Genomic DNA, 11,880 nt, shown 5'->3' on the forward strand with positions numbered 1-11,880 from the left:
GGAACCTTGGCTTCCTCCATCACTGGAGCAAGCAAGCCTCCTGTTCGCTTCAGCTGCCTGGCTGCTGGCCGCCATCTTGGTTGGCAGTTAATTTGCATATCACCCTGATTAGCCTATGGGAAGCGTGTCAGAGGTATGGTTAATTACCATGTTTGTCTATTATTAGATAGGATACTGCAATAAAAGTTATGTCAAACTGGTTTCTCTCACAGCAAAATAGCACAAATTTCTTCTTCCTTCTTCACAATTTCACAGATAGAAAATTCATTCTTACTATAGATCTTAGGAATCTCAGTATATGATTTCTTTCTGCATTAAGCCAAAAACTTTCACCTTTTCACTTAAAGGGAGCACTTTACGACTTCTCTTTGGCATATCGGAATTGCCAGCATCACTACTCTTGTGCTTTGGACCATTATTAAGTAACAAGGGTTCTTTGAGCACTGTGAAATGAACACAAGCACTATGAGACCGTGACAGTCCATCTGGTAACTAAGATGGTTACTAAGTGATTAACAGATGAGTAGCATATACAGCATGGACATGCTGGACAAAGGGGCGATTCAAGTCCTGACCAGGATGGCAACAGATTTTAACACACACTCAGAACGGCACACAATTTAAAACTGTTCATTTCTAGAATTTTCCATTTAATATTTTCAGGCCATGGTTACCCATAGAAAACCGAAACCATGAAAAGTGAAACTGAGGATAAGAGTGGGCTACTATATAAATATTTTTATGCTTAAGAAGAAATGTCAAGGATATATACTTCTAAATCCTGACGAGAATTAACTAAAATATTAAATTAGATAATTTAGTTATAATAAAAAAAGGTATTTGGGGGACGACCAGAACTTTTACTTAAAAAGTTCACTGAGGGAATTTAGGGGACTGGGTGAAAGAGGTGAAGAAATTAAGAAGTACAAATTGGAAATTACTTTATTATGTAAAGTAAGAGCATAGGGAATACAGTCAATAGTATTTGCCTTAACTATGTATGGAGCCAAGTGGGTACCGGAAATATCAGGGGAGAACACTTTATAAAGTATATGATTATCAAATCATTATGCTGTACACCTGAAACCAACACAAAATAATATTGAAAGTAAAATGTAATTGGGAAAAAAAAAACACAATGTAAGCTTATTTAATGATTACAGTGATCTTAAAATAAATTCTACATATGTATATGGGATATAATAAAAATAGAAGCCTTTAGAGAAAGGAATAGAAAGGATACACACACACACACACACACACACACACAAACACACACAGTAGAGGCCCGATGCACAAAATTCATGCAAGAGTAGGCCTTCCTTCCCCCAGCTGCCAGCACCAGCTTCCCTCTGGCACCTGGGACCTGGGCTGGCTTCCCTCCAGCTGCTGGCAGGCACCCCAGTACCTCTGGAATGACGTCTGGTCTAATTAGCATATTACCCTTTTATTATTTTAGATGCTCTAAGTCACTAATCATCCAAGATAGACCCAGCTTCCTCCGGAAGGACGTCCAGTCTAATTAGCATATTATGCTTTTATTATTATAGAAGATATATATGTATATATATCATATATGTATTTGTTTCTTTGAAAAAACGGCATAAAATATTGAGAAATAAATAAAACAGCACATTTGAAATAGTCACATATTTATAGAACAGAAATATAAATGTTAGGTAATTTCTTACTTGTGTCATTAGTATATCCTTAAAATGATCTTTTAGGCTAATAGACTATTTTAATTCACAGCAGGTTGTTCTTTTTTAAAATTAGTAGTTTTTAAATTGTATAACATGTTTTTGCTAAAATATTTATTTTCTGCAGAATGTTTGAATGACTTGGTCTTAAAAACATATCATAAATGTAAACAGTATTAACTCACATGAAATTTAAGAAATAACTTACATCTTGACCTAAAGGCAAATGTTTTAAGTTTTTAGAAGACGGCATCATTACCTCAAAAGTAAATCTATTTCAATGAACTATATTTCTATTCCTTCCTGAAGTAGAATGATCTACATACAACGACCTACTAGTATGTCACTTTTTCAGTGAAAATGTCCACTGGTATCTCAGAGACTATTACTTTACCAGCCAGAACTCACCTACTTATCTAATTCACTTTCCCGGAAAACAGCTGATAAAGGAAGCAAACAAAAAATGGCTTCCATCAGCAAAATATGTACATGAGTTAAAACTCATTCTTCATTAAATCCTTATGTCCTTAATCTCTGAGGTTTTGTAATTATTATTATTCCAAAAAGCTTGGGTTGTGATTCCCCAAGTCACAGCACATTAGAAACAGATAAAGATGATGATAGTGGCTATAACTTTCTAAGCACGTATTAAGCACTACACTGGGAATGGGGGCTAGAAGTGGAGGGAGCATCAGTAATAGATAACTGTACTGAAAGTGACATAAGAAGTCAAGAAACCAACAAAAGTCTTACTCCATGACCAAGAATCTATAAACCGTATGTCCCAAGAGTATCAGTATACAATACAGACTAATGTTCTAAAGACAACTTCTTGAAACCTTAAACAAAAGTTGGAAATTTTGCCAAAACCGTTCTGGCTCGGTGGATAGAGCGTTGGCCTGCGGACTGAAGGGACCCAGGTTCGATTCTGGTCAAGGGCATATACTTTGGTTGCGGGCACATCCCCAGTAGGAGGTGTGCAGGAGGCAGCTGGTCGATGTTTCTCTCTCATCGATGTTTCTCTCTATCCCTCTCCCTTCCTCTCTGTAAAAAATCAATAAAAATATATTTTTAAAAAAGTTGGAAATTTTACAAAGCAAAAATACACATTTTTAAAATAAGAAGCATGGGCAATGGAACCTAAAGACCTAGATTTGAATCCAAACCCATCACCTAATATATCAATGATCTTAAGCAATTTTTGTCTCCCTCAGACTCAGTTTCTCCAAATGTAAAATGAGATAATATTTACCTTATGGCACCATGTTTAGAATCAATGTATGTAAAAGTACCCAGTACAACTCATAAATACAATATCCACTGAAATACTCTGAAAACTTAACTAGCCCAAATAATTTATTCTTTGAGGTAAACAATTTTGTTACTTTTTAAAATTTATTACTTTTTAGATGCTACTCTGTAGTTCATAAATACATAAAGTAAAAAAATGACAAGATTCCTTTAAGTGTGTAAAGAATGCTCTCAAATCTCATTAAAACCACCTCTTTGACTGGATAAATCCAATTCATTCTTCAGCCTCATTATGAATGGCACCTTCTCTGGAAAGCCTTCTCAAAACCTCTACTTGCACCTGGCTGGTGTCGCTCATTGGTTGAGCATTGACCTATGAAGCAGGAGGTCAGGGTTCAATTCCCAGTCAGGGCACATGCCCAGGTTTCAGGCTCGATCCCCAGTAGGGGGCATGGAGGACGCAGCTGATCAATGATTACCTTTCATCACTGATGTTTCTATCTCTCTCCCTCTCCTTTCCTTTCAATAAAAAATATTTTTTAAAAAAACACACCTCTACTTGAATATCTAAGAGACATTTAAAAAGGTATCTCATCTAAAATCAAAACCTCAATCCCCAATTATTATTGCAACCTGCTTCATCTGAAGACCTTCCCTATCTCACAGCTGATTGAAAGATCATCTTTCTATAGTTTCTCAGCCAAAAACCTTGGTGTCATCGTATCTTCTCTTTTTCTGATATCCCACATCCAATCCATCAGAAAAAGCTTTTGATTGTACGTTATAACATCCAGACTTTGAATGCTACCACCCTTCTCCAAGCCACCACCTTCAATAACTTAGCTTACTCTAAGAGCTTCTGGCCAGTGGTCAAAGCCTTGTTACAATCTACAGTTGACCCTTGAACAACACGGGTTCGAACTGCATGGTCCACTTAGATGCAGATTTTTTTCAATAAATACATACAGAACTGTCAATGTATTTTCTTTTCCTTATGATTTTCTTAATGGAGTCTTATCTCTGGCTTACTTTATTGTAAACACAGTATATAATATATATATAATATACAACATATGTTAATCGACTGTTATGTTATTGATAAGGTTTCTGGTAAATAGGTTATTAGTAGTTAAGTTTTGGGGTATTCAATGCTATCATGAATTTTTGATTACACAAGGGGTTGGTGCCCCTAGCACTTACATGTTCAAGGGTCAACTATATTCTCAACTTGGCAACTAAAGTGATACTTTAAAAATATCAGCCAAATTTACTAAAAGCCCTGAAATGGTGCCTCTAAGTCCAACCTGCCCATTACCTCTATCAATACCTCCTTCTACCCCTCCCCTACTCCCAAACTCTGCTCCTGTCATATTGGCCTCTGTTCATTGCCCTGAACACTCCAGGTATGCTTCCTGCCTCAAGCCCTCTGCTTGGAAGGTTCTTCCCAAAAATATACACATAAGCAACCTTCCTTGTTCGTGCAACCTACCACACCACAGCCTCTTATCCTGTTTTACTTTTTCTTTCCTCCATAACACTAGTCACCTTCTAATACACCGTATACTTTATTATATACTAGGGGCCCAGTGGACGAATTTGTGCACCTTGAAAGGAACTGAGGGCCGCAAGACTGCGGTGGGCATAGGGGCAGATGTCAGCCTATCCTCATGGCCCCCCCCATCTCATCTTCCGGCAGCCCCACTCTAGCCGCCACAGCTCCCACGCGCTGACTGCGCCGGCCCCGCTCACACCTGCTGACTGTGTGGAGCAATTGGGGCTGGTGCCAGCAGCGGGTGCGAGCAGGGCTGGTACCATCAGCAGGTGCAAGCAGTAGCTGCTGCTCCTACCTCCCCTCAGGAGCAGGGGAAGGAGGATAAACTCTGAGGGGCGATCAGGGCTGGTAGCCACTGCTTGCACCTGCTGATTGCACCGAGTGATTGGGGCCACCACCAGGGACTGGCAGCGGGTGCAAGCGGCGGCTCAGGCGCGGCAGTGGGTGCGAGCAGGGCTGGCACTGGCAGCGGGTGCAAATGCTGGGTGGCATCACAGCACATGTGAGCAAAGAATTTTTAGTAACCACCACAGGGTTGCCCCAATGACAGTGACTGGTGCCCCACCTTGATCTGACACCCCCGCTCAACTGCTCCACCATCCCACAGCAGCTGATGCCTGCCATGCTCCGCGCTCTGCCGCCTGCTGCGTCCACCCCCTGGTGGTCAGCGCATGTCATAGCGACTGGTTGGTTGGTTGGTCCGCCATTTGATCTAATTGCATATTAGCTTTTTATTATATAGGATTATGTTTATTGTTTATCCCCCACCCCCCTATGATCCACACGAGCAGAGACCTCTAAGAGTTTCTTTACTGATATATCCCATGTACCTAGAACAGCACTCAATAAATACAAATTAAATAAAATACATTAGCTACTTCTTTGTGCCTCTTAGCATCCTGTGCTTATCCCTATTATATCAGTTAACACACTATGGTAATAGCCTGTTAATTTTCTGCCTCTTCCACTAAAGTGTAAATTCTTTGAAACAAGGGACTTTCCTTCTCATCAACCAGTACTTCCTTACAGTGCCTGACACTTAGTAAGCACTCCATAATATTTGATAAATTGTTGGATGAAAAAATAAAACCACTGAAGTCAAATGTGTAAGCACCTTTACTATCTCCAAAATATAAACACAATGCTTAAAGCATGACACTGAAGACTGAGTCCTGGGTTCTAGATTCTGTTAGAATTGGTCTGGCTCTAGCACTGATTAGAAGACATTGATGAAATTATTTAAATTATCTACAACTATTTCCTTTTTAGTAAAAATGGGGGCAATGATGTTACCTGCCCCTCATGTGATTGTTATGAATATAAAAGGTGACAGTTCAGAATATGCCACTCCAAAACATGCTGCTCTAGCATATTGACTATTTCCAGTTAAGGGCATTCAAAAAGCAAACTAAAAATACTCTGACCTTCCTTCTTTTTCTTAAAAGCAGGAAATGAAATTCCTATATGAAAGCTGTACTCCCTAAACCAAAAGGAAAGTAACATTGTGATCACCAAGGACAAAAAGTTGAAATCCAGCCCTAACAGGTTTGGCTCAGTGGATAGAGCATCAGCCTGTGGACTGAAGGGTTCCAGGTTCGATTCCGGTCAAGGGCATGTACCTTCGTTGCGGGCACATACCCAGTGGGGAGTGTGCAAGAGGCAGCTGATCAATGTTTCTCTCTCATCGATGTTTCTGACTCTCTATCCCTCTCCCTTCCTCTCTGTAAAAAACCAATGAAATATTTTTTTAAAAAAAAGTTGAAACGCAAAGAATTCTACACAAAAAGACTTTAGTCATGTATCTAACAGATATAATGATCTTGGTAATGATATATAACAGTTGAGCATAACTGACAGTTCTCTGTTCAAAGTAAAAGGTCAGTTATGTGATAATAGAAATAAATTTTCTGTTATTTCTTATTAAATAATTCTTATCTTCCTTTAGCCTCCCACATAGTTTAGTCACTTTTCAACCATTGCCTCTTTGTTCAACCTAATATAAAATAAGTAGGTTTCACCATTTCTTTGGATCTTCATTCCTATACAGACTCCAATGTCACATAAAACTTGTATTAAATAAGTTTGTATGTTTTTCTCCTATTGATCTGTGTAATGTCAATTTAATTTTCAGGTTCAGCCAAAAAGAATTCTAAGAGGGTAAAGGTAAAGGTAAAAATCTGTCTCTCCTACAATAGAATTGTATGAGTGGTTTTCACATATTAAGCATTTAGTAAATGACATATATTACTTATTACAAATTAAATTGAGGACCTACTATAAATCCTACTTCAGTAACTAAGCTAGAATATTCATTAGCTGATCTGTAGAATCTCTTTAGAGATTCTATTATGTACCAATAATTTTTATCAAAAATTAATGAGTTACCTAAAATAACTGGTAAGCATTTGCAAAACAAACAAGCAAACAAACAAACAAAAAAACAAGTAACTTAACTTCAACAAAGATAAGACTCTATTTACATTATCCCAGAATATTTTTAAATATTTCTGGATGTTTGATTCTATAGCCATCTGTAGTAACTACCTTCAATGTTTAATAATTTCATGTTTCTTTTAATATGATCAAAATACCTAATACGAAAGTTTAAAAATTAAACATCCTACTATTTAGGTAAACTATAGTTACAGATCTATAATAAATATACGCATTCTTTCCTCTACTCTGAATAATCTTATTTCCAGGAATAAGGCTTCTGAGAATAAGTTAAATAATTTAAATATCTAGCTTTCCACCTCTGACTTTAGTCATGTATCCAACAATAGGTATAATCCTTTGGTAATGATATATTAAGAGTTGAGCATAACTAACAGTTCCGTTCAAAGTAAAAGATCAGTTATATAGTATTTATTTTAAAACTTAATTTATATTATTTAATAATAGAAATAATTTTTCTGTTACTTTCCTGTCTACTATTATTCCTAATTTCCTAGTCTACACAGTCAGTTCTTCATTTTATAAAATACTTCTGAAAACTCACTTTTTGTAGTTTGCACCCTCATAAAGAAATAAACAAACATACATATTTTACTTAGCCCTCTTATGGACAGCAGACAAGAAAACTGAGATAAGCAGTTTAAATGACTGTCCCAAGACAGATGGAGTGACTGCCAGCTTCAGGATTAAAACTAAGAAGCTTTTCATTTCCTTCTTAAATGCTGAGGACTTAATATTGTTTTTATATCACAAGGATCTCTGAACTAATTTAAGAACAATAACTTAATGACTAAAACAATTATCAACAATTATGACAACATATGTACACCCATTTATGAAATTTATTAAATACAAATACAATTGCTTTATCCAAATATTCCCTGAATAAATAAATCTGATTTATTACATAAGTTATTTTTTAAGATTTTGTTTAGAATGCCAAGAAACTGAAAGCTTAATATAATTTATCATTTCATTGTCTTCTTAAAAAGCGAATTTCTTTAACCAAAAATCTACAATAAGCATATGAGATGGTTGGGTTTGATACTAAACAAAATTACTTTTTCATTCAGAAAAAAAATCCCACAAAGTTAAAACAGTAGTTCCTACTCTAATTGTAAACTTCAACTTCAGTTTGTATTTATAACAGATATATCTGTGAAAAGACAGTGATAAAAAGGAAACACCAAATACTATTATTGCATTTACAGGAAAAAAAGACATACAGTATAACATTAAGAGCTTACTGTGGAGAGTGGGTTTAATCAGGAAGTAGCCATTATCCTTTCGATTCAGAGCAGTGACAGCACTCCAAAACAACAAGCCGTGAAATTTTTCAGTTAAAAGGCATGAAAGAATACCTACTATTGTGTCCTAGCTGTGCTGACCCCATAGGTCACCATATGTCTTTTATCAAAAGCTATCAGGAAAACATAATCCAAGTAAGCATTTACAATGCTGTATTTGTTAAAACACCTAAAATCTACCTAACACAACCTCTCTCTCTGTTACTCACAAAACATGGCTGTCTTATTCAGAGATTAGCAATTATTGTAATGAGATACTGTCGGAGAGGGTCAAATAGTACTTCCTGCAGTTTACACATCTTGATTTCCTGGTAAACAAACTGAAAGGCAGGTGGAGCACTTAGATCACCAGTAACCGTGAATGCACGTGACAAAACTAAACCAGGTAAGGAGACGTCTTAAGAATTCATTCCTTTCTTAATTTTATTAATGTCAAAACAGACAATAAAGAGTTATGGCTTTCTTTTTATTTTCTTTTTCTTTTTTAAGGGTTTATTCCAGACATGCATTGGCACAGAGTTTAGAATAAGGAATGCATGAAAAAAATTATTTAATAAGCACGTTTTAAAAATTACTTCTGGCATCTAAATTGTAAAATCAAGGAAATGCTAACAGGGTTTAAAAAAAAACTAAGAATAATTGCTTAAAAACAAAAAAACCTGCTAGATATAAGGAAAAGTCTTTAAATGGAAACTGCTTCAGGAAAGTGGATAAAAGAAGTCTCTGAATTAAAGAGCAAATTAAATTTTATTCAAAGCATAAGCCTATTCTTATTAGAACAAGCTTCTGCAAAATAAAACTACTTTGTAACTTATGTGGCAGTTTTGAAAAAAATTTTTCAATTATATATTTAAAAAGATTACATAACTTAAAGCTATTCCCATCATCATTTTAAATTCATATTTCAAAAAAAGCCACAAAATATTTACCTAAGAGCATTTTTAAAAATTACCTATATTGCCGAAACCGGTTTGGCTCAGTGGACAGAGCGTCGGCTTGCGGACTGAAAGGTCCCAGGTTCGATTCCGGTCAAGGGCATGTACCTGGGTTGCGGGCACATCCCCAGTAGGAGATGTGCAGGAGGCAGCTGATCGATGCTTCTCTCTCATCGATGTTTCTAACTTTCTATATCTCTCACTTCCTCTCTGTAAAAAATCAATAAAATATATTTTTTAAAAAACCTATATTTTTAGTTTGAAAATTAAGTTTCCTTATCCTTAGTTTTATTCCCCAAGTTGCTGTTTCTTCACTTTAAAATTTCTAGGAGAGTTGACTGAGGGTTGATTTAAATTAATTAAGGGTATAAAACAAACACTCTGTGAAAAGGATAAACGAATTCACTACTTTAAATATTTAGGAGATTCTTTTTAATCTACAATATTGCATTTCTCTAAAAATTTCTATGTATACTAAGTCCATGCATCTCTGTCCTATTATAACATACAAGCTTTGATTTTAGAGCAAATAGCTCTTAACAACCCTTTTTACAATATAGCCATATCAAAACACTTAATTATACTACTTCAATAAAGTTTATATTTGCAAAATAAAATTCTAATACACTTAAATAGAAAACAAATCTATCTATCTATCTATCTCTTGGTAGATAACTGCCAAGAGAACAGAATCTCAGAATAAGTCTCATGACAAATATTTAATGTGTGTCATTTGAAAGGAATACATATTCAATATGGAACAATATTAATGCAAGTCACTAATCACCACCTGTACTATGATGACACATGAAATAGCAAATTTTCAGGAAACCATGACTAAGAAATTACTTCCAGTTGGGTTTATTGGTCAAATTAAATAATTCAAATGTCTATAGTTATGTGGAATGCAAAACATAGTCATTTATTTCCTTTATAGAAAATTTAAGATATAATTCCTACTAAAGATGTATTGATTATGTAATTTAAATATCAAAACAAAACAAAATTTTAAATTAGAAAATTATTTCAAATATTCATGACTATCTTAGTTTCCCATAATGGGTCAAATTTTGAAAATAATAAAATAAAAATATAGAGGTAAAGAAAATAAATTTGAAATTTTGTTTCATTCTAGGTAGCTCTTATCAAGAATCAGCAAGTTTGGTATTAAGAATTTACAATTCAAAGAGCAGGGGAAAAACCTAACAGGTAGGTTGCCCTGTGAGTTAGGGGAACCATCCCCTCTCCCCACTGAGCTGATAAATGAGAAAAAAGGCACCTTTTTCTCCATTAGGATAGATTTCAGCCTCACTTGTTCTCTCAGTCAGGCACTCTTGTAGGGCACACTTAGCACAACAAACTACACCAGATAGCTCTGTAAAGCCAAAAACTTCAGAAAGGGTTCACCTTCCCCCTAACATGTCTAAGAACTCACAGAAGAGATTAAGAAATTCTTACAAAGGCCCTAGCCAGGTAGCTCAAGTGGCTAAAGCATAGTCGGGGAAACACCTAAGTTGTGGATTAGATCTCTGGTCAGGGCATATAGAATAAGCAAGGAATGAATGCATAAGTAAGTGGAACAACAAATCAGTGTTTCTCTCTCTCTTTCTCTCAAATCAATAATAAAAAAAGGAAGGAAGGAAGGAAGGAAGGAAGGAAGGAAGGAAGGAAGGAAGGAAGGAAGGAAGGAAGGGAAATTTGTGCAAAATAAAGAGGGAGGCAGGGGAAGGGTACACAAGAAGGAAGAAAATATCTTATCTGCTTGCCTTCTGTGGGCAATAAGTAGGCGTTCATGATTATTTATATCCCATATTATTCCAAAACAAAGATCAAATTAGAAAATACTCTCGATATGATGTATTTTACAAACAAGTATCAAAGCTCTTCCTAATAGCCAGAATTGAGAGGAATTTCTTATATACTTTTTAATTCAATATTGGACAATACAATAACTTTCTCAATAGTATCTTTATAAAAATTAAATAATATTTCCTCAGCATAAGCCATGGTCATAACAATGTAAGGTTACCCAGAAAATAAACCACTTTGCAAGGAAGCCTTATGCAATTTGTCCAATCTAGGTCTTTAAACAAACAAATAACAAGTCCAGAATCTTGTTAAATTTAGTTCATTTTCATATTCCAAATTCATATTTCATTTTCTAAATTGACGTTCTTCTGCTGGATGAGTAAGTAAAATAGGTATGTAAGCAATGAGTGTGGTTCTAGACCAGATGAAGATAGAAGACTGGTGGCTAGGTCCAGACTTTTAAATAGGACCTCTCTTCTTCACTTAAAACAGTTCCTCTCTTCTTCATTGGTGACCTCCTATAATTCTGCTCAATTCAACAGCCTAAGAGCCCAATCCATGATGACTTTTATTCCTACTCAGTTTAGCATTTCTAACTAAGTAAAGAAATCTGACTTAGAGTTTCTAGATTCCTATATTCCCATTCAGTCTGCTCCAATTTTGATTCATTTTAGAGTATGAATCTTTGCATACTTTTATAGGATTTACTTCTTATGTTATTGGTGGGGTGAAATACACAGCAATATTAATATAAACGGAACTTACTATTACCACTGTGTTAAACAAGAAAAATCAAGGTCCATAATGATAGTATCTCAGTACACCATATATCTGGACTAACTACTACTAAAAATACCAATGCTATCATTTGA

The 11,880-nt window shown here is 35.5% G+C and overlaps 1 protein-coding gene across 15 annotated transcripts in view; it reads right to left on the minus strand.

Moving 5' to 3' along the window:
- The window catches only part of BAZ2B (bromodomain adjacent to zinc finger domain 2B), a 319,669-nt gene that overhangs the window by 147,464 nt on the left and 160,325 nt on the right, over nt 1-11,880 (minus strand). Inside the window, exon 1 of one of the 15 annotated variants that reach the window (XM_006766455.2) lies at nt 8,205-8,702. The exons of the other annotated variants lie outside the window; for them this stretch is intronic. The gene's annotated coding sequence lies outside the window, so the exon portion shown is untranslated. Of the gene's footprint in view, nt 1-8,204; nt 8,703-11,880 lie in introns of those variants that run through there. 15 annotated transcript variants of the gene reach the window in all.

The sequence above is a fragment of the Myotis davidii genome, unplaced genomic scaffold (genome assembly GCF_000327345.1).
Source record: "Myotis davidii unplaced genomic scaffold, ASM32734v1 scaffold59, whole genome shotgun sequence".
Classification (NCBI taxonomy): domain Eukaryota; kingdom Metazoa; phylum Chordata; class Mammalia; order Chiroptera; family Vespertilionidae; genus Myotis; species Myotis davidii.